Source organism: Bufo bufo, chromosome 8 (genome assembly GCF_905171765.1).
Source record: "Bufo bufo chromosome 8, aBufBuf1.1, whole genome shotgun sequence".
Lineage (NCBI taxonomy): Eukaryota > Metazoa > Chordata > Amphibia > Anura > Bufonidae > Bufo > Bufo bufo.
In genome coordinates this window covers 218,954,162-218,977,301 of record NC_053396.1, presented here as the reverse complement: position 1 = coordinate 218,977,301, position 23,140 = coordinate 218,954,162, and the positions used below count along the sequence as shown (strand labels likewise).

At 39.6% G+C, this 23,140-nt stretch overlaps 1 long non-coding RNA gene across 1 annotated transcript; it reads left to right on the top strand.

The window, feature by feature from the left end:
• Window positions 1-360: 360 nt before the first annotated feature.
• LOC120977470 lies at window positions 361-22,280 on the top strand. The gene is made up of 3 exons (XR_005773904.1): window positions 361-404; window positions 5,991-6,082; window positions 22,036-22,280. It is a non-coding gene; the product is annotated as an uncharacterized LOC120977470 (long non-coding RNA).
• The last annotated feature ends 860 nt before the right edge of the window (window positions 22,281-23,140 follow it).

Sequence of the window (23,140 nt, the reverse complement as noted above, 5' to 3'; positions counted from 1 at the left end):
CCAGGAAGCTACAGGGAAACATGAAAGTCAGAGAAATAAAGGCAGGAAACAACAATGTTGATGGCAGCGAAAAAGTAATAATATCAATAATATTATGTAAAAGATACACATCGCTACATAGTATGTAGGGGGGGGGGGTCTAGTGCTCCCCCTTTAAACAATGGATCACAGATCGAAACATGTAAAGAGTTGACTTTACTTTTCACTTTCGCACAGATTCTTGATGGTTACAGTACACCAGAAATAGTAGACTCTAGGTGGCGCCGTGAAGCTAGTTAGTTGCAGTTCACACTTGATGCTATGGAACCCTGGAACATCCTAGAACTCATTTTCATCTTTTACAAATAACTTTTACTCTTCCCGCAACTTCAGTGTAGTCACTGTTACCTTCACAAAGGCCACAGGTCAGCGTTATGTAACATGCAGAAAGTAACAAAAATTATAACTTTAGACGGTCAGGTTTGGCTTCACAGGGACCTCAGGTTGGTGACACCTTCACCCAGACCTCTAGAATAGTGTTGACTTCACTCTAGAATTTGATATGGTGACTAGTGTTGATCGCGAATATTCTAATCGCAAATTTTTATCGCGAATATTGGCACTTCGAGAATTCGCTAATATCTAGAATATAGTGCTATATCGTCGTAATTGCGAATATTCTAGATTTTTTTTCATCAGTACCCATGATCCCTCACTGCTTCTTGCTTGTGGGCCAATGAGAAGGCTGCAATATCTTTGACCTTAAGAGTAGTGTTGAACGAAAATTTTGGTATCGCTAAATTTTAACGCAAATTTTCCGATTGCCGATTTTCGCAATCAAGAAAATGATGACTGGGGAACTCGAATTTGCGAATATATATGACGAATATTCGCCCAAATATTCGTGAAATATCGCAAATTCAAATATTGCTCCTGCCGCTCATCGCTGATGTTGATTAGAGATAAGCTAAGTTTTGAAAAATTTGATTCAGCAACTTCGCTGACATTTGCCAAGAAATTTGATTTGATCCAAATTAATTAATCACAAATCGCTATAAATCAGGTGTACCCATACATCACAGTGGCTGAGGGAATGTAGGAAGCGGGCTGCTGCAGTGAGCCCATCCGGTGGTGCCAGCTGTATCATACAGCAGACACCCGGTTGCAATGATGGGGAACAGCAATCCCACCGAACCTCATCGTTTAACCCCTCAGATGCCGCAATCAACGCTGATCGCGGCATCTGTGAGGATGCGGCTCCCTCTGCCTTGAGATCTGAGCCCACCGCAGTGAAATCGCAGGGCTCTGGTTGGTTACCATGACAGCCTGGACGCTTCTGAAGCTTTACAGACCTGCCATGGTAAGCTCTATGCTGCGCTGTGTACGAGGCACAGCTCAGCAGGGAGCGCAGTCTAATGCCATTCACCATAATAGATCTCTATTTGGGTGAATGGGATAAGGGATCAAAACATCCCAGGTTCTAGCCCCCTAATGATGGCCTGTAACTGTGGACTGTCCTCACAATGCTGATCGTCGCTGAACAGCGGAGCAGAGCTGGCGGCTAACATTACCTGGCTAGCAGAAGGAGCAGCAAAAGACGGAGGCAGGTTCAGGGCAGGTGAGGGCACAAAGGCAGTTCCTGGGCCATGCCAACTAAGTGTGATGTCAGAGGAACCCACTAATTCCTAGCTGTGTGTATCTGTTGTCAACTGAGATGATGTTGAAGAGCGAGTCAACCATTCCAGTACAGCTGGATTGTTGGTCAAAACACGACCGCTGCATGACAGTGGCAGCTCTTCCTATCACCCCCTCGTCTTTTGCTGCTACTCGTGCCGCCTACAGCAACATTTTGCCACTGCCTGTTCCTTTGGAGGGTCCAGGAAACTGTCTGTTGGCCATAGTGTACAGTAACTGTATCACTAAAATAACGGATTAACTCTGAATGTCGGTGCACTAGACTGTGATGTGTAACATCCTGAAATATGTCACTAAACTTCTGTTCCCCTGCTTCATAATGTTAAGTGTATGTATATTGTCATCTGGTATAAGGTTGCATCACTCTCTCCATAATGTGCATTTTCTATGTCTGTATTGTATATATTTGCTGTAATTCTTAATGTACACCAGCAGGTGGCAGCAATATGTAGGCAGAACATAGTTAATAGACCTAGACTGGAATAGTTGATTCCAGGCTAGCTCCCCCTTTCTGAGGAGGAGTGGAATGTTCCCACATCCTACTTCAGAGGGAGGAAAGAAAGTTCTAGTGAGTGTACCAGCCACCCCCTGTTGGGGTAGGCTGTGTGAATAGGAGCTCCCAGAAACAGGGACCCCAACCAGGGATCCAAGCCTCTGCTGAGGCCCAAGATCAACCTTCCCAGCCTGAGTCCCTTACCTCAGCTGGTGGACCAAGGAAGCAGCCATCTTCAGAACTATCAGATCTCCAGGACAAAACCACCATACCCTGCGAGCAGTCCTGTAAGTACAGATTCCAGAACAAGGAGAAGATAAATACCTCACCAGCTAGTCAGGCCCAAACCAAGCAGACTAAAGACAGAGCAGAATATAGATACCTGCCAGATTCTTAAAGGCGTATGTACCAGATGCAGAATATATATATAATTCCTGCCACACATTGCCAATACCTGCTGGGATCCTAGACTACTGCTGTAAATTGTATGGATCTAAAGCTGCATATAATAACATCAAGTAAACACAAGTTGGACCCTATTTTCTGTGTGGAATTCCATCATTCCTCAGTTACTCCTATTTACAGCACTCAATTTTATTGCATGTGAGCCAGGATACAGAAGTCCAGCCGTGCTACAGGTAGGAGACACCGTTGACACAATACAGAGACAATCTCCCCCTCTGGCATTCCTTACCTAGTACGTGTGCTCATACCATCTTAAAGGGCCCTGCTATGGTACCTGCGCAAGCTACAACTGGCGTCACGAACTCATACACACCTAAATCTGACCCCTGCATAGCAACCCCACTGACCCAGTGTCCTGCTCATTGCTAATGCACACGGCTATACACTCTCCCTTCTCCAATATTCTTCTTTCAATCTTTTTCAGCAACATTGTCCCTAGTGCATAAGCGCTTGCCACATCTCTTCCTATGCTCAGCTCACAGGACAATGGCGGAGACTGCACAGGATGAGTCTTTTATAGGGCTGCGACCCAGGGGATGGTTATCTGCGGATTGACTGGCTACACGGCATTATGGATGAGCTTGCGTTCCCGGGCTCCTTACAGTACTTTCACTTTGTAACATGTGCAGCCGCCATTTTAGGAAAAACTGATTTGTTACCACGAAGCGCAAGGAACTTCGGATTTGTTGCAAAATTTTCCTAAACATCGGACCGAATTCCGCTTCGGATGCTTTGCTTAACACTATCCATGACCAAAGTCTACACCTCCCTGTGCTGGTTAAGGTGGAAGACCATGTTATCCTTCAGACTCCTCCACCCAGTCTAGCCTTCGTCAAATGCAATACTGGACAGTAACATGTGTCAAAAAAACTGCCAAAATGTACTTTCCGTTATTTTTATACATTTGGTGAGCTATATGTCAATTTTGTAGATTTTTCTAAATATGCATCCTTCCTATGTGATAAATCTCAGAGGATACAATTTCTATGCTGGTTAATCAGCAAGTATAAGTACCATAAAGACAAGTGAGCTCAGAGACTGGTGGAAACAAGGGGGTACAAGACCATGAACATTTTAATTATCAAAAAGTGCCTTAAATAATTGGAGTCCTGGCCTTTCCTGAGTGACATTGAGGACCTTCCCAACAAGAAGGTGATTGGAGACCAGAGGCTGTGTCTTCAAAAATTTCCAAGACAATAGTTTTCATATCAGTAGACCGGATCAGTAACAGAGGCTTCTAAAAATAATTAAGCTGGAAAAAAGTAATTATGGCCCCCAGCTACTCATGGCGAAGGTGGTGCCCTGAATGTCAGGTGGAGAAGACGGGAAACGCGAGCCCATTTCCTCAGAAACGCAATCATGAACCTTCCTTCGAGGAATGAAAGGGCACCTTAAACAATTGTCATAAACTTGAATGGACGATTAATGACACCTTCTCCGATAGATTACTAATGATTCCCCCAAGAGGATAATTGCGCAGATTATTATCCATGTGGCTTATGGCAATGCCCATAGTACATGCTTTACATAGATTTGAGTCACATTCAACCTCCTGCTCTAACTGCTCAGTCTGGCAGGAGTGCCAATCCAGGCTGGTTAACACCTTACATGCCGTGGGCATTGGCACCCTGCCAATGTGATCACGGGATGCCTATGTGTGTGGATAGGCTGGGACCTGGTATAAGCCCCAAGCCTGTCTTGAGTATTCCCCAGCAGGCTGCCCCTCTCTGGCGCAGCCTGCTGGTCAATATCAGTATAGCACCGACATTGCACTATAGGGAAAGTGCATTGTACTTTAGAAGCAATCAAAAGATTACCTATTATAGTCCCCATGTGCCACTATTAAGTGGTTAAAAAAAACTAAGTGTGCTCCAAAATGGCATCATTTAAAACTATAACTTGTCCCACAGAAAACATACCTTATTCAGCTATATAGATGGAAAAATAAAAAAGTTACAGCTCTTGGAAGGAGACAATGAAAAACAGAAGAAAAATAATTGGTCAGTAAGGCCCAAAACCGGCTGGTCACAAAGGGGTTAAAATAAAAAAATTTGTGTTATGTAGATTCATTATAGATGAGATCTATTGAATGTTGCAGTCCTGTGGATCACGTATGTGGGGCGTCAGCAGAAACACGCAGTGTGGCAGGCGCAGCACTATGAAGTGCCTTTTGCGCTGTGGCATTAGAAGAATTTTTAGATATCTGACTTTTAGTCTAACCAGGCTGTCTGTTACTCTGTAATTCCTCTAGCGCCGTTCTATGGAAACAGTAGGTTTAAAGAGCACACCAAATGCTTGAAATATCTTCCTTATTAACTTCAACTTTTCTTCATATATAACACTGCCGCCTCCGCAGCAGATAGTCCATGTACAAAACACGTGTTGAAAAGATATCACAAAATGGCGGTATGCATAAGATGGTGGTTCAACTGTTCAATCTTGTCATTCAACATAAAATGGCGGATATATTTCTCTCTTGAGTATCTGTACTGTCACTTTAAGTTATTTAAGATCTTTATGATCTCTCTGAGAGGTATATCTAAGGTCTAACTAATAGTTCTGCTCGCTCAACTTGGTTTGAAGTTTGCAGTATGCAAATGATCTGGTATGAGCAGTACGCAGTTTGTATGCAATTTGTATAGAATCTGGTTTGTATGCTTTCACTTTGGTGCTTGCAATTTTTAGCTTGCAATTTGAATTTTCAATTTGAATTTGGTGGAACTGTAAGTAAATACACATATAACTGGTTCAGTATACAGTTCTAATCACTATATTAACAGTAGGAACATTATATAACTGATTTAAATACCAATTTTGGCCTCTCTGCTTCTATAAAAACACAGCTCTCAGTGGAGTGAATGTCTCTTCAGCTCCTGTCTCTGGTGAATAATGATTCTATCAGCTCCTGCCAAGGGAATTCCCAGACAGGATGTGTGTGAGGCTGGCTGTGATTGGTGAAAACTCTTGCTGTGTGAGAAGCTGGCTGTGATTGGTCTAGACTTCTGCCCAGCAACAACAGATTAACCCTATGCTTTCTGTTGTTTCTGCTGTGTCGCTGAGCTTACCTTACATTACATCTTAAAGGCATATTATCTTTTTCTGCTTCTGTGAACACAATATATAACAGTTATATGACATCCAAAACATGATGTCACAGTAAATAATTCCGCTTTTGTCTTTAACACATAAACATAGGAACTGTATTAAGGCTATTGGCAGGTCTAGCTGTATATACATATAAGGCATATTAGAAAACTAGGACAGGTCTTAGCTGGCCAGCTACACGCAGTGTATGGATATTATAACATGTCACTGACAATGCTAAAGGAAAACCGCAATGTTTGATTCATTCTCGCAGAATCCACAGAAGAAGCCGCCGTCTGCGTCCAGGAGACAATTATTGGTGACTACTGATCTATGGAAAATGTTAAATACCGAGATTTACCAAATGTAAGTAATTTAAATGCGACAGCATCACAAAATAGCGGCATTGTTCCTATTCACTGAACTCAGACAGACGTCAGATCTGTAATGGCAGCGATTTAATCCAAACATGACTTCAGCTTTGACATATTAAATATGCCAACAGAGACGTGAAGCTGGCCGCCCTCTCCTCATTTACATCATACAAAGCACTTCATTGGCTATGTAATGGGAAAGATTAAAAAATTATCTTTTTCATCAGACTTTTGAGAATCTTAATATACAGAGAACTGTTCAGATTTGAAGAAATATTTTTGACAACCATTAGCCCATAGCAAGAATCGTTACCCAGAATCTCAGGATTTTATTATTCAAAATCTCATTATGCTTTCCTACTAAGGACAAGACAGGGGTGAAGTGGGTGCAATTAGGTAAGGGCAATGTAAATATAAAATAAATTGAGAAATTTTAAAACGCTGCAATACAGGTTTCTTTAAAATATTGAAGTAAATGGTTCCTCCTGTAGCAGAACACCCAGTGGTCAGGTCTGGTATTGCAAGTAAAATACAGAAAGGTAGAAAACAAGATATATGTTTATACTCTAAAAAATTTCTAATGTTTATTCTCTGATGTTTAAATTGGCTTGATTGTAGTTGACAAAATTCTCCACAGGATCCTATGGTAACCTAAGGCTTATAAGGGGCCGATGCCCTCCTTGAGTAGAAACGTGACCGTACAAATTGTATTTTATCTGTTCTTTTATTTAACAGGGAGAATGACAGGACCATAGTTTTCTTATGACCCCAGCCTAAGGTGAATATGCGCCATTTACCAAGATTGTGTATCTTTAATTAAAGCAGTTAAAAATTCTGATCTGATTAACTTCTTAATATATCATTGTAATACCCAGCTCCAATCCCCTGCAAAGACCTAATGATAAAATTATGTCTGCCTTCAGCCACCACTAGGGGGAGCTTAGGTGCTTGCTGCATACTATTATACATTGAGGCTCCCCCTAGTGGTGGCTGCAGTCAGACATACTCTTTTACCTCTATGATTTTAATACAGCTCCAAAAGGATACAGATAATTTAAAGGGCATCTGTAAGCAGTTTTGACTATGGTAGACTGCTGACAGTGATAGGTAGGGGTCAGGGAGAGCAAGGCAAACATACCTATAGTGGAGATTTATTATCAGGAGTGGTGTGGATATGAACTTTCATTCTGACAGATTCTGCTCCTTAATTAAAGGCTATAGATGCATTCGGAGCAATGTTTTATTATTGGATTTTACTCATTTTGAGCTAAATAATAAATTTTCAAATGGTCTTAAGTATTATAATTTTTCTGTAGTTTTTGTGATACATGCGGTTAAGAATCAGTCTATTTGCGGCATGTACTTCCTGAGTTCCGTCATGTGCAGCCTTATGCCTGATCTCCTGACCTCATAAACAGCCTTGGGAACTCAGGAGAAACAGTCTGCAAATAGACTGATTTTTAACTGCATGCTTTTACAGAAACTGCAGATTTTTTTTTTAATAAAGACCAACTAAAAATAATTTTTAGCCCAGAATTAGTAAAATGCAATCATAAAAACTGCTGTAGTGTTTATAGCCTTTAAGTGTACTGGAGGTGGAGCTTCTCTGTAAAGTGCACTCCACATAGAGCTGCTTCATAGCCCCTCCCCTTTGCCCTGAGTCACAGCTGTAGCTTCTACCAGTAGACCCCAGTAGCTCCGCCTCCAGTGCACTTGCAGGAGCAAAATCTGGCAGGAACTAAACATTTCTATCTACAAACTCCTTGTGATAAAAGTTCTGTGGGTCCTGCTCGCCACAGCCTATATGTAGTGCGGTCAGCAGTTTAGCATGGTCAAAACTGCTGACAGATTTGCTTTACATGAATTTCTTAGAAATTGGCCCTAGTGTTTTTGAGAGGGAAATTAGACGACAGTATTTTGGCTTTCTTAAAATGGAAGCACTAATGCGACTGTATTAAAATGCTGCTAACATTAAAATAATTCCTGATTTTTTGCCTTAAATGTTCGGATCTGTGTCATTAATATTTATAACACTGCTCACAGGGGCGTGGAGGGCAAATAGAAATGTAAATGTCCATTTAAAAGACAGTTTGATTACATTACTGATACAATATTTGTGATTTCCTGTCCAAGGAAACTCGCCCATAACTAATCTAAATTATAAAATAATCCGCCAGCTTCATGATGATAATGATTCTGCAGAACGGACCGAGTGGGAGAATTTCTCAGCTCCGGCCATATGCATTTTGCATTTTGCATTTGGCGGCTTCTATTTCGTTTGCTGGAATATAAAAAAAAAGGAAAAATAGCAAAGGAAAAAAAAAAAGAACAATGTTACTGATCTGTATCAAAGATCATTGTGAGGCTCTTCAGTTCAGAGACACTTAATGAAATGTTTACTCGTGGACGTCTCGGTGAATCCTAATCTCACACTTAGAGGTCTTCTTGGTGCGGACTTTGATGAATGTTAATTAATATTCGCTCTCAACCAGACCCGCTTTCTGACTGGAGGAATGAGATGCAGCGACCGACCTTATGCTGCAGGTCTCATGAAAAATGTAACAGAAGATTATCACCTTATAACAAGTCATCTGAAAGGACAGCGGCTCCATGCAGAGAACAAGGAGGAGGCAAAGGATACATCACAGCTATGGGGGAAAAAATCATGACCGACCTGCTCCTTACAACAAGTTAATTTAATCAATAAAAAGAAAAAAAAATAATTATGTAGAATATAAAAATAAAAGTTGTAATACATCCAGTAATTCATAACCTGTCACTGGAATGTGTTGTGTACTGAGCTTCATGATAAAACAAATCATCTCAGTGGTAATGCCAGCTCTGTCTTTGTAGCAATGTGGAAGGAATATTATATGAAAATTTTAACCTTAGTTTGGGCAATAAAATTTTCTAACACATACAACGCACAGCAATATCATCTACATGCACAAAAAAAAAAAAGCCTACTATAATACTGCTCCTATGTACAAGAATATAACTACTATAATACTGCTCCTATGTACAAGAATATAACTACTATAATACTGCTCCTATGTACAAGAATATAACTACTATAATACTGCTACCTATGTACAAGAATATAACTACTATAATACTGCTCCTATGTACAAGAATATAACTACTATAATACTGCTCCTATGTACAAGAATATAATACTATAATACTGCTCCTATGTACAAGAATATAACTACTATAATACTGCTCCTATGTACAAGAATATAACTACTATAATACTGCTCCTATGTACAATAATATAACTACTATAATACTGCCTCCTATGTACAAGAATATAACTACTATAATACTGCGTCTATGTACAAGAATATAACTACTATAATACTGCTTCTATGTACATATATATATAACTACTATAATACTGCTCCTATGTACAAGAATATAACCACTATAAAACTGCTCCTATATACAAGAATATAACTACTATAATACTGCTCCTATGTACAAGAATATAACTACTATAATACTGCTTCTATGTACCAGAATATAACTACTATAATACTGCTCCTATGTACAAGAATATAACTACTATAATACTGCTCCTATGTACAAGAATATAACTACTATAATACTGCTCCTATGTACAAGAATATAACTACTATAATACTGCTACCTATGTACAAGAATATAACTACTATAATACTGCTCCTATGTACAAGAATATAACTACTATAATACTGCTCCTATGTACAAGAATATAATACTATAATACTGCTCCTATGTACAAGAATATAACTACTATAATACTGCTCCTATGTACAAGAATATAACTACTATAATACTGCTCCTATGTACAATAATATAACTACTATAATACTGCCTCCTATGTACAAGAATATAACTACTATAATACTGCGTCTATGTACAAGAATATAACTACTATAATACTGCTTCTATGTACATATATATATAACTACTATAATACTGCTCCTATGTACAAGAATATAACCACTATAAAACTGCTCCTATATACAAGAATATAACTACTATAATACTGCTCCTATGTACAAGAATATAACTACTATAATACTGCTTCTATGTACCAGAATATAACTACTATAATACTGCTCCTATGTACAAGAATATAACTACTATAATACTGCTCCTATGTACAAGAATATAACTGCTATAATACTGCCTCCTATGTACAAGAATATAATTACTATAATACTGCTCCTATGTACAAGAATATAACTACTATAATACTGCCTCCTATGTACAATAATATAACTACTATAATACTGCTCCTATGTACAAGAATATAACTACTATAATACTGCCTCCTATGTACAAGAATATAACTACTATAATACTGCTCCTATGTACAAGAATATAACTACTATAATACTGCGTCTATGTACAAGAATATAACTACTATAATACTGCTCCTATGTACAAGAATATAACTACTATAATACTGCTCATATGTACAAGAATATAACTACTATAATACTGCGTCTATGTACAAGAATATAACTACTATAATACTGCCTCCTTTGTACAGGAATATAACTACTATAATACTGCTCCTATGTACAATAATATAACTACTATAATACTGCTCCTATGTACAAGAATATAACTACTATAATACTGCCTCCTATGTACAAGAATATAACTACTATAATACTGATCCTATGTACAAGAATATAACTACTATAATACTGCTTCCTATGTAAAATAATATAACTACTATAATACTGCTCCTATGTACAAGAATATAACTACTATAATACTGCCTCCTATGTACAAGAATATAACTACTATAATACTGCTCCTATGTACAAGAATATAACTACTATAATACTGCCTCCTATGTACAAGAATATAACTACTATAATACTGCTCCTATGTACAAGAATATAACTACTATAATACTGCCTCCTATGTACAAGAATATAACTACTATAATACTGCTCCTATGTACAAGAATATAACTACTATAATACTGCGTCTATGTACAAGAATATAACTACTATAATACTGCGTCTATGTACAAGAATATAACTACTATAATACTGCCTCCTATGTACAGGAATATAACTACTATAATACTGCTCCTATGTACAATAATATAACTACTATAATACTGCTCCTATGTACAAGAATATAACTACTATAATACTGCCTCCTATGTACAAGAATATAACTACTATAATACTGCTCCTATGTACAAGAATATAATTACTATAATACTGCTCCTATGTACTAGAATATAACTACTATAATACTGCTCCTATGTACAATAATATAACTACTATAATACTGCTCCTATGTACAAGAATATAACTACTATAATACTGCCTCCTATGTACAAGAATATAACTACTATAATACCGCTCCTATGTACAAGAATATAACTACTATAATACTGCTCCTATGTACAAGAATATAACTACTATAATACTGCCTCCTATGTACAAGAATATAACTACTATAATACTGCTCCTATGTACAAGAATATAACTACTATAATACTGCGTCTATGTACAAGAATATAACTACTATAATACTGCGTCTATGTACAAGAATATAACTACTATAATACTGCCTCCTATGTACAGGAATATAACTACTATAATACTGCTCCTATGTACAATAATATAACTACTATAATACTGCTCCTATGTACAAGAATATAACTACTATAATACTGCCTCCTATGTACAAGAATATAACTACTATAATACTGCTCCTATGTACAAGAATATAACTACTATAATACTGCTCCTATGTACTAGAATATAACTACTATAATACTGCTCCTATGTACAATAATATAACTACTATAATACTGCTCCTATGTACAAGAATATAACTACTATAATACTGCTCCTATGTACAAGACTATAACTACTATAATACTGCCTCCTATGTACAAGAATATAACTACTATAATACTGCTCCTATGTACAAGAATATAACTACTATAATACTGCTCCTATGTACAAGAATATAACTACTATAATACTACTCCTATGTACAAGAATATAACTACTATAATACTGCTCCTATGTACAAGAATATAACTACTATAATACTGCTTCCTATGTAAAATAATATAACTACTATAATACTGCTCCTATGTACAAGAATATAACTACTATAATACTGCTCCTATGTACAAGAATATAACTACTATAATACTGCTCCTATGTACAAGAATATAACTACTATAATACTGCCTCCTATGTACAAGAATATAACTACTATAATACTGCTCCTATGTACAAGAATATAACTACTATACTACTGCCTCCTATGTACAAGAATATAACTACTATAATACTGCGTCTATGTACAAGAATATAACTACTATAATACTGCGTCTATGTACAAGAATATAACTACTATAATACTGCCTCCTATGTACAGGAATATAACTACTATAATACTGCTCCTATGTACAATAATATAACTACTATAATACTGCTCCTATGTACAAGAATATAACTACTATAATACTGCCTCCTATGTACAAGAATATAACTACTATAATACTGCTCCTATGTACAAGAATATAATTACTATAATACTGCTCCTATGTACTAGAATATAACTACTATAATACTGCTCCTATGTACAATAATATAACTACTATAATACTGCTCCTATGTACAAGAATATAACTACTATAATACTGCCTCCTATGTACAAGAATATAACTACTATAATACCGCTCCTATGTACAAGAATATAACTACTATAATACTGCTCCTATGTACAAGAATATAACTACTATAATACTGCCTCCTATGTACAAGAATATAACTACTATAATACTGCTCCTATGTACAAGAATATAACTACTATAATACTGCGTCTATGTACAAGAATATAACTACTATAATACTGCGTCTATGTACAAGAATATAACTACTATAATACTGCCTCCTATGTACAGGAATATAACTACTATAATACTGCTCCTATGTACAATAATATAACTACTATAATACTGCTCCTATGTACAAGAATATAACTACTATAATACTGCCTCCTATGTACAAGAATATAACTACTATAATACTGCTCCTATGTACAAGAATATAACTACTATAATACTGCTCCTATGTACTAGAATATAACTACTATAATACTGCTCCTATGTACAATAATATAACTACTATAATACTGCTCCTATGTACAAGAATATAACTACTATAATACTGCTCCTATGTACAAGACTATAACTACTATAATACTGCTCCTATGTACAAGAATATAACTACTATAATACTGCTCCTATGTACAAGAATATAACTGCTATAATACTGCCTCCTATGTACAAGAATATAACTACTATAATACTACTCCTATGTACAAGAATATAACTACTATAATACTGCTCCTATGTACAAGAATATAACTACTATAATACTGCTTCCTATGTAAAATAATATAACTACTATAATACTGCTCCTATGTACAAGAATATAACTACTATAATACTGCTCCTATGTACAAGAATATAACTACTATAATACTGCTCCTATGTACAAGAATATAACTACTATAATACTGCCTCCTATGTACAAGAATATAACTACTATAATACTGCTCCTATGTACAAGAATATAACTACTATACTACTGCCTCCTATGTACAAGAATATAACTACTATAATACTGCGTCTATGTACAAGAATATAACTACTATAATACTGCGTCTATGTACAAGAATATAACTACTATAATACTGCCTCCTATGTACAGGAATATAACTACTATAATACTGCTCCTATGTACAATAATATAACTACTATAATACTGCTCCTATGTACAAGAATATAACTACTATAATACTGCCTCCTATGTACAAGAATATAACTACTATAATACCGCTCCTATGTACAAGAATATAACTACTATAATACTGCTCCTATGTACAAGAATATAACTACTATAATACTGCCTCCTATGTACAAGAATATAACTACTATAATACTGCTCCTATGTACAAGAATATAACTACTATAATACTGCGTCTATGTACAAGAATATAACTACTATAATACTGCGTCTATGTACAAGAATATAACTACTATAATACTGCCTCCTATGTACAGGAATATAACTACTATAATACTGCTCCTATGTACAATAATATAACTACTATAATACTGCTCCTATGTACAAGAATATAACTACTATAATGATCTTTTTATTTTAAAACAGGCAACAAAATATTACAATACACTTACAATAAAATCATAGAAAAGAATAAATATAAAGTGACATCACAACACATTATACAATTGCTGACACATGGATGTTCCTCCAGTACACGTTATTGCGGTTATTTTTTATGTCTTTCTTATATATCATCTTCAGACTTTCCAGGATATTATATAAGATTTTATCACAGGTCAGGAGCTCTCTGTTGATGACCAGGCAGCACCGCGCACACCACAGATGGTACATGGTCACCACATTCACTACATACAGGGAACTTCTGCTGTATTGTCTGAGATCTGGGGGGAAGTCTCCATACAAGAGCTGTTTATACAGCTGTCCCACTAGATGTGGTAACTGAAGGGACCGTGACACGGCCTCCCATACCTGGACACTGAACGGACAGTCCAGCAGAAGATGCTCCATGGTCTCCAGTACCTGATGGCATTGCTCTCTAGGGCAGGATCTGTCTGGCACATTTCTACACTTTAGATTTTCCCTGACATACATTTTTCCATGAAATGCCAGCCATGACACATCCTTCATGTGAGCGGGGACTCTGGGGTCCTCCAGGATTTTCACAGCCTGTTTTACATCCAGGTTCGGGGCGTTCCTCAGCTGGATATGGGCACTAAACTGAGATATCAGCAGGTTCTTATACATCTCTTTCCTACTGAACTGCTTTACCTCACCATATAAGATTTTCCATTTAATGATCTTGCTAATTGCTTGTACCGCATACCAAGAAACGTTATTCTTAATGCGCCCCGAGATCCTCTTAATGGGGTCACCTACCGACCACACAGACACAAACTGCTGGATCTGGTTCTTAAACAGACGACTCCACGGCTTCACCTCTAAACTCTTACAAAATGAGAAATTCTTCATCAGAAACATTAGGTTAAAGAACAGCTCTGGGCAGGGCATGGACAGGCCGCCCTCCTTCTGGGGGAGATAGACAATGTTCCTCCTGACTATATTCACCCTATTACCCCACAAGAAGTGGAAGAAGATATTGGTCAGTCTGGTAAGTAACTTATCGGGCACTGGGAACACCACACTGACATAGAGGAATAGCGGGAGAAGGAAGCTTTTCAGCAGGCGGATCTTCTCCTGATAAGTCAGCTTCCAGTGCCTCCAGCACTGCACCTTCTGCTCACACACCGCCAGCTTCTCCTCCCAGTTCACCTTCCCATCATCTACAGTTCCAAAATGAACCCCCAAAATCTTTATCTTGCCCTGCACTGTTCTAAAGGGCACTGAGAAGACCCCACGGTCACCCCCCAGCCACAACGCCTCGCTCTTCTCCATATTTACAGCAGAATTCGACACTAGAGAGAAAGCTGCTATCTCCTGTTGTAGGGCCACACAGTCCTCACTAGACGAGACCAGAACCGTCACATCGTCCGCATAAGCACAGAACTTTATGTTCACTCTTTTACTCTGTAGGTGACATTCCAAACCCAAAAGATTTCTATTATCCTGCAACTTTCTTAAAAAAGGATCCAGACTGAAGACGTACAATAATGGGCTTAGAGGGCAGCCCTGCCTTACACCAGACATGATCCTAAAGGGCTCTGCCAAGTGACCATTAATCAGAGGCTGGCTTACCGCCTCCTTATAGAGAACCTGCAGCCATTGTACAAAGCGTGCAGGAAGGCCGTACTCCAACAACACCTGGTACAGGTAGTCATGATGGACTCTGTCAAAGGCCTTGCTCTGGTCTAACCCCACCACATATGCTCCTCCACTGTGCTGCCTGATGTAGGTCACCGCTTCCCTCACCAGCAGCAATGAGTCCTCTATAGTCCGGCCTTTCACACCACACGTCTGGTTGGAGATGATCAGGTCATCTGCCACCGTACTCAGCCTGTGATACAAGATCTTGGCCAAGACTTTATAATCAGTGTTTAATAAAGACAATGGACGCCAGTTTTTTAAGTCTTTTAGATTTCCTTTCTTTGCCAGGAGAACCAGAACAGATTTATACTGTGACTGTAGAAGTTCCCTGGCAGAGAGACAATCATTATAGACCTGCGCCAGGTCTGGGGCTAATATATCTCTGAACTCCTTATAGAATTCACTGGTCAGACCATCCAGGCCCGGGCTCTTCTTGGTTTTTAAGGAGTCAATGCTCCTCTTCACCTCCTCCTCAGTTATGGGCTCGGCCAAGCCATCTGCTTGTGCATGATCTAGTTTAGGGAGTTTGACACCTTTCAGGTAAGTTCTGATACTGTCACCACTTATCTGACGGTCATTAAACAGATTTTTGTAATAATCTCCAATAATCTTGTGGAGTTTACTTTGATCTGACTGCTCTGTCCCCTCCTCATCTAACAGGCTGGTCATAAGCTTCTTATTAACCCTGTTCTTACAGGCAATATAGGGGTCTGGGTTGTGAACCCCCCAATTATCGAACTGCCCCTCTGCTTTGAGAGACTTGAGGCGGTCATACTGCAGCTCTCGCATCTCCTGCTTTATCTGGCTGACGTACTTACCATCTATCTTCTCACCATTATTGATCTTACCATATAACCTGCTTAACTTCAGCCTCAGTGCAGAATACCTCATATACTCCACATTACTATGCCTCCTCGCAGCACGTATCAGAAACTGCTTGATATCACCCTTCATACACTCCCACCACTCCGCTGCGTCATCACACATACACTGGGTGGTCCTCCGGTCATTATAGAAGGTGGTAAAGGCCTCTCTGAACCCTGGATCTTGCAGCACCGAGCTGTTCACCTTCCAGTAGCCCCTACCACAGACCACGGCCCCGGCCAGATCCAACGTGACACTCACCATACAATGGTCAGAGAACTCTATGGGACTCGTCCTGTAGTCAGAGCTCCTCACTTCTCGTTTTATATACACCCGGTCTATTCTACTGGCGTTACCGGCCTTATGGTAAGTGTAGGCTCTATTGGAGCCACGCAAACCATAAGGATCCACTAAATGAGCCTGCTGGACCATATTGTTAAGGAAGTTCTCATCATATCTCAGTTGCTTATGACTACTGGAACGGTCCACATTACAGGAGACACTATTAAAATCCCCACACATTATAAACACCCTGGATGTAAAACAATATGGCTTCATCTGCTGGAATAATTCCCTCCTCTCCTTTCTAGTCTGAGGAGCATAGACATTAATGACTCTATAATACACAGTGTCCAGTATAAAATCCAGCATCAAGCAGCGGCCCGAACAGATCTCCAGGACTCTCTCCACCTCAACTTCTATCTTATTGAAGAGAATCGCCACACCGTCATTTCTCTCCAGCCCGAAGGACCAGAAAGATGCTCCATGTCTCCAGTCTCTCTTGGCTGCAAACACCTGAGCATTGCTCTTCAAATAAGTCTCCTGTAAGAAGAAGATATCAGATCTCTCCTGAGACAGACGCTGGTAGATCGCCTGCCGCCTGTTTTTAGTCTTCACACTATTCACATTTATAGAGCTGATTCTCAGCCTCATCCAGGACACTTAGGTTTTCTTATTCTTTTTCCTCTTCCCAATACTGTGACCTTTAGAACCCCATCTTTTGGTGGACACTGAAGGGTCAGGTTCATCTTCCAGAGGGTCATCATCAGGGTTATGTGAAGAAACATAGTCCATTTCAATCTTTTCTTCTGACTCTTCTTCCCCTAGCGCACCATACTGCCCGGAGGTTATGGCCAGCACTGGCGGATCCGGGGTTTTCTTTGCTGTAGTGCTGTTCTTTCTTTTTACAGTCTGAAACCCGTCTTCATCCACAGAGGACCTCCTGAGCTTCCTGAGCCCTGCAGCTGGACCATCAGGCTTTGTAGACGTAGAGGGCAGTTCTTTAGGTGGTTTGGCAACTGGTTTACTGGTCACTTTACTCTGCAGATGAGAATTCTCTTCAGTGGCTGGTACTTGTAGTGCTACAGATGGTACTTTAGCTTCCACAGCAGGATTTCTGGATTTCAAAGTCTTTTCAATGGCTGGTACTTGTGGTTCAGCAGATGTTGGTACTTGTAATGGAGTAGTTTGGCTATCAGTCTCCAACTCTGCCGGTACTTGTAGTGCATCAGCAGGGTCAACACTCTCTACAGCAGGGTCAGTAGTACTTTGCATTACTTCAGCAGGACGATTACCAGTTTCTGGGGCTGTATCTGCTCTTGCAGTGACATCCTCCTGACCTTCCTCCATGGCCTCTGAGAAGATCTCAACACTGCCTTTATTATGATCTGCATGCGGACATTCCCGGAACGTATGACCAGATCCTAAACACAGGTTACAGATGACCGGACCTGTACAGTCGTCCTTTGAATGTCCAAACTGCCCACAAAATGAGCACTTAATACGGGAGCAGTTGATGGCGAGGTGCCTGCCCCCACATCTGTGACACAGCCGCGGCTGACCGGGGTAGTAGCATATCCCTCTCTCTGAGCCCAGGTAGAAGGAGTGCGGCAGATGTCTGGTCACACCATTGTTCTGCGCTAGTTGTACCATCACGGTGTATCCGCCATTCCAGATGTCTTCCTCATCATAGATTTTTTCCGGATGACTCTTCACCAGACACTGTCTGCTCAGCCAATGCTCCAGATCTGCCAGCGCCACCACCTCAGACTGGAACAAGATGGTGGCCTTCACTACCTGAGGCTTGGACAGCTGGATCACCTGTAGATGCTCCCAGATTGACTGCTCCTTCGTGTCATTGTATATGTTCCAGAATAAGTCCAGATCATACTGAAGCTTAAAGCTGATGTCATAGATCCTGCTGGAGGGGATATGGATCAGGGCGTACACCTCAGAGGCCTTAAATTTCATAAAGTCCTTCAGAAGAACTTTCCCTATATACAGTCTGCAGGGGAGGCTATCTTCTGGACCCGTATACTTAATCCGTACAGCATTCCTTCTCTGAGGTGGAGGGTTAGCCGGCCTTGTAACATTGGAGAACAGTCTCCTGAATTGTGGACGGTCAGCAGGAGGATCAGTGCTGGGCCTCTCCTCTACAGTCTTACTGACTCCAGATTGTCCTGCAGATCCACCTGTGTCTGCTCCAGACTGCTGTGCAGCTGACACTGCGGACGGCTGAGGGTCCTGTATACTGACCTCCATGTCTGCTCCAGTCTGTGTAGTCGTCTCCTCTGAAAGCTGATCGAGCGGGGTCTCATCCACAGCACTGAGCAGGGTCTCAATCACAGCACTGAGTGGGGTCTCAATCACAGCACTGAGCGGGGTCTCCTCCACAGCACCTAGCGGGGTCTCCTCCACAGCACTGAGCAGGGTCTCCTCCACAGCACTGAGCAGGGTCTCCCCCACAGCACTGAGCAGGGTCTCCCCCACAGCACTGAGCAGGGTCTCCCCCACAGCACTGAGCAGGGTCTCCCCCACAGCACTGAGCAGGGTCTCCCCCACAGCACTGAGCGGGGTCTCCTCCACAGCACTTAGCGGGGTCCCATCCACAATGTCCATACATGAAGCAGTCTCCTGCTCACACACAGGATTGCTGCTCTCATTCACTTCAGCAGAGTTACAAGCTGAGTCCACTGCAATTAACTCCTTGTTGGATGGCTCACTTTGCTCTATAGTATTCCCAGCATTTTCAGAGACTGACTGCTCAGACCCCATACATAGTGACCCTGAAAGCAGTGACCCTCCAGGCGCTGCACCCACACATCTCTGAGGGTGTCCTTGCTTCACCATATTATGCACATTGCTGTAATCTTTCTTTTTTATTTCTATGATTTCTTTCATCTTCACATTCTGGGCTCTGGCCCCCCTCTTTTTCTCCATTGCCCAGCTTTCCACTTTAGGTATTGTGTTTTTACCTTTATCTAGTTTATCTTTTAATATATCCAGTTCACGTGTGCAGTCATCCAGGCATTCATACTTCATCAGCTTTTTCTTGGGATCAGCCTCTGTCTTTATCTCATCTCTTAACTTAGAAATGCGCCTTTCCAGTTTAAATAAACTTGTCTTTGTCACAGTTGTACTAAATCCAGAAGCACTACAAGTTTCAGTTGACTCACCAGCCACCACTTCCAGATCATCGCTTCCAAGATCTCCATGCTGCAGGCCACACTCCAAGCTCTGGGCTTTCCCAGGATCATCAGCCCAGCTCCCCTCCCCTCCACCTGGGTCAGAAGCCATGCCCCCTCCCTGCAGGGAGCTCAGCAGCACACGTCTATCCTCTCCTATGGACAAGAATAGAACTACTATAATACTGCCTCCTATGTACAAGAATATAACTACTATAATACTGCTCCTATGTACAAGAATATAACTACTATAATACTGCGTCTATGTACAAGAATATAACTACTATAATACTGCGTCTATGTACAAGAATATAACTACTATAATACTGCCTCCTATGTACAGGAATATAACTACTATAATACTGCTCCTATGTACAATAATATAACTACTATAATACTGCTCCTATGTACAAGAATATAACTACTATAATACTGCCTCCTATGTACAAGAATATAACTACTATAATACTGCTCCTATGTACAAGAATATAACTACTATAATACTGCTCCTATGTACTAGAATATAACTACTATAATACTGCTCCTATGTACAATAATATAACTACTATAATACTGCTCCTATGTACAAGAATATAACTACTATAATACTGCTCCTATGTACAAGACTATAACTACTATAATACTGCTCCTATGTACAAGAATATAACTACTATAATACTGCTCCTATGTACAAGAATATAACTGCTATAATACTGCCTCCTATGTACAAGAATATAACTACTATAATACTGCCTCCTATGTACAAGACTATAACTACTATATTACTGCCTCCTATGTACAAGAATATAACTACTATAATACTGCTCCTATGTACAAGAATATAACTACTATAATACTGCTCCTATGTACAAGAATATAACTACTATAATACTACTCCTATGTACAAGAATATAACTACTATAATACTGCTCCTATGTACAAGACTATAACTACTATAATACTGCCTCCTATGTACAAGAATATAACTACTATAATACTGCTCCTATGTACAAGAATATAACTACTATAATACTGCTCCTATGTACAAGAATATAACTACTATAATACTGCTTCCTATGTAAAATAATATAACTACTATAATACTGCTCCTATGTACAAGAATATAACTACTATAATACTGCTCCTATGTACAAGAATATAACTACTATAATACTACTCCTATGTACAAGAATATAACTACTATAATACTGCTCCTATGTACAAGAATATAACTACTATAATACTGCTTCCTATGTAAAATAATATAACTACTATAATACTGCTCCTATGTACAAGAATATAACTACTATAATACTGCTCCTATGTACAAGAATATAACTACTATAATACTGCTCCTATGTACAAGAATATAACTATTATAATACTGCCTCCTATGTACAAGAATATAACTACTATAATACTGCTCCTATGTACAAGATCATATCTACTATAATTATTATTTTTTTCCAGCACATGGAGCAACATAACATAATGTGAGGAAACTGAGCGGGTCTGAAGACTTTCTGAATGCACTGGATGCCCACTGTAGAGACCGCTACGGATGTGGCTGCAGGGATTTTATGTCTGTCTCTGACCTGGATGTCACTTCCATATACTCAGCTCATACATTTCTATTGGAGATCAGAAAATGTTACTTTTTTTAAAAATACCAAAACAGTATAAATCTGAACGACCTTGTTTATCGCAATGAACCTTTCCTGTTTCAGGTTACGCTGTGTCTATCCTGATAGTGTCCCCGGCCTGAGCTCAGAATGTCACCAGTGCCGTGTGTTACCCACATTAATATCTGCCAGCCGGAGACATAACGTACCAGCGAACAACAGTGCAGAACGTGCCAGCAAAAACCTTCTGCTCTAGATTTTAATAAATATTTTAAAAACAACTTACAGCTGTCACAGAATGAGTTACTGCTCCCGACTGATGAGAAACGATAAGGCTGCATTCACACAACAGGGAAAAAATGGCCATTAAAAACCATACAATGTCAGCTTTTCATGGACATTTTGCATCCGTGTTTGCTTCCATTTTCTGTCCGTCTAATTCTAATGTGCATTTTGCCTCAGTTTTTAATAAAAATGGAATAATTTCATAGGCTTTTTTTCAAATACCAACCCTTGCAGTGCCCTTAAGATACATAACGTCCCCATAGTGCCCCCCCCAGTATAATTAATGACCCCCTTTGTGCTATTCCCAAATTTTAATGATGATGTCACGAATAGTTGGGAGGGAGGGACACCTGAATAACAACAGAAGGGGAAAGACAAAGAACTAGGCCTCAAAGCCAGGGAGAGGAAAACGGTCACCTCCCAGGAAACCCCTAGACATGGCCCTGACTCCTGTCAGTATGTATAGACCCTGAAGGTGGGAAAATACATACGCCGGAACCTAAACCCTAGGAGCCCTGAAATGCCCTAGAGGTAGTGACAGGGAATGAGACAACTGGTTCCTTCCCATGTGAACGAACCAGCGTCTTCCTAAAGCCTAGTAACAACAAGCACAAGGGAAACAACCAAATACAAAGAGCAGTGCAACTTATCTTATAGAAAATGGATATGCAGGAACACCGGAAAAGTCCACACACCAACTCTTCCAAATCCAAGCAGAGAATATCAACCGCATGGTATGAAATGTGAGACCGAGCTAAATAGGGAAGCAGTAATGACCACAAGCTGCACCTGACAAGAGGTGTGGTCATTACCATACAACAACATTGAGAATCAAGAGACTGTCAGTTAACCCCGCGTGCAGCCAGTCTCTCAGATCTTCTAACCTCTGTCACAGTTGATCTCCTTTGTGCCCCCTCTTCCGCTG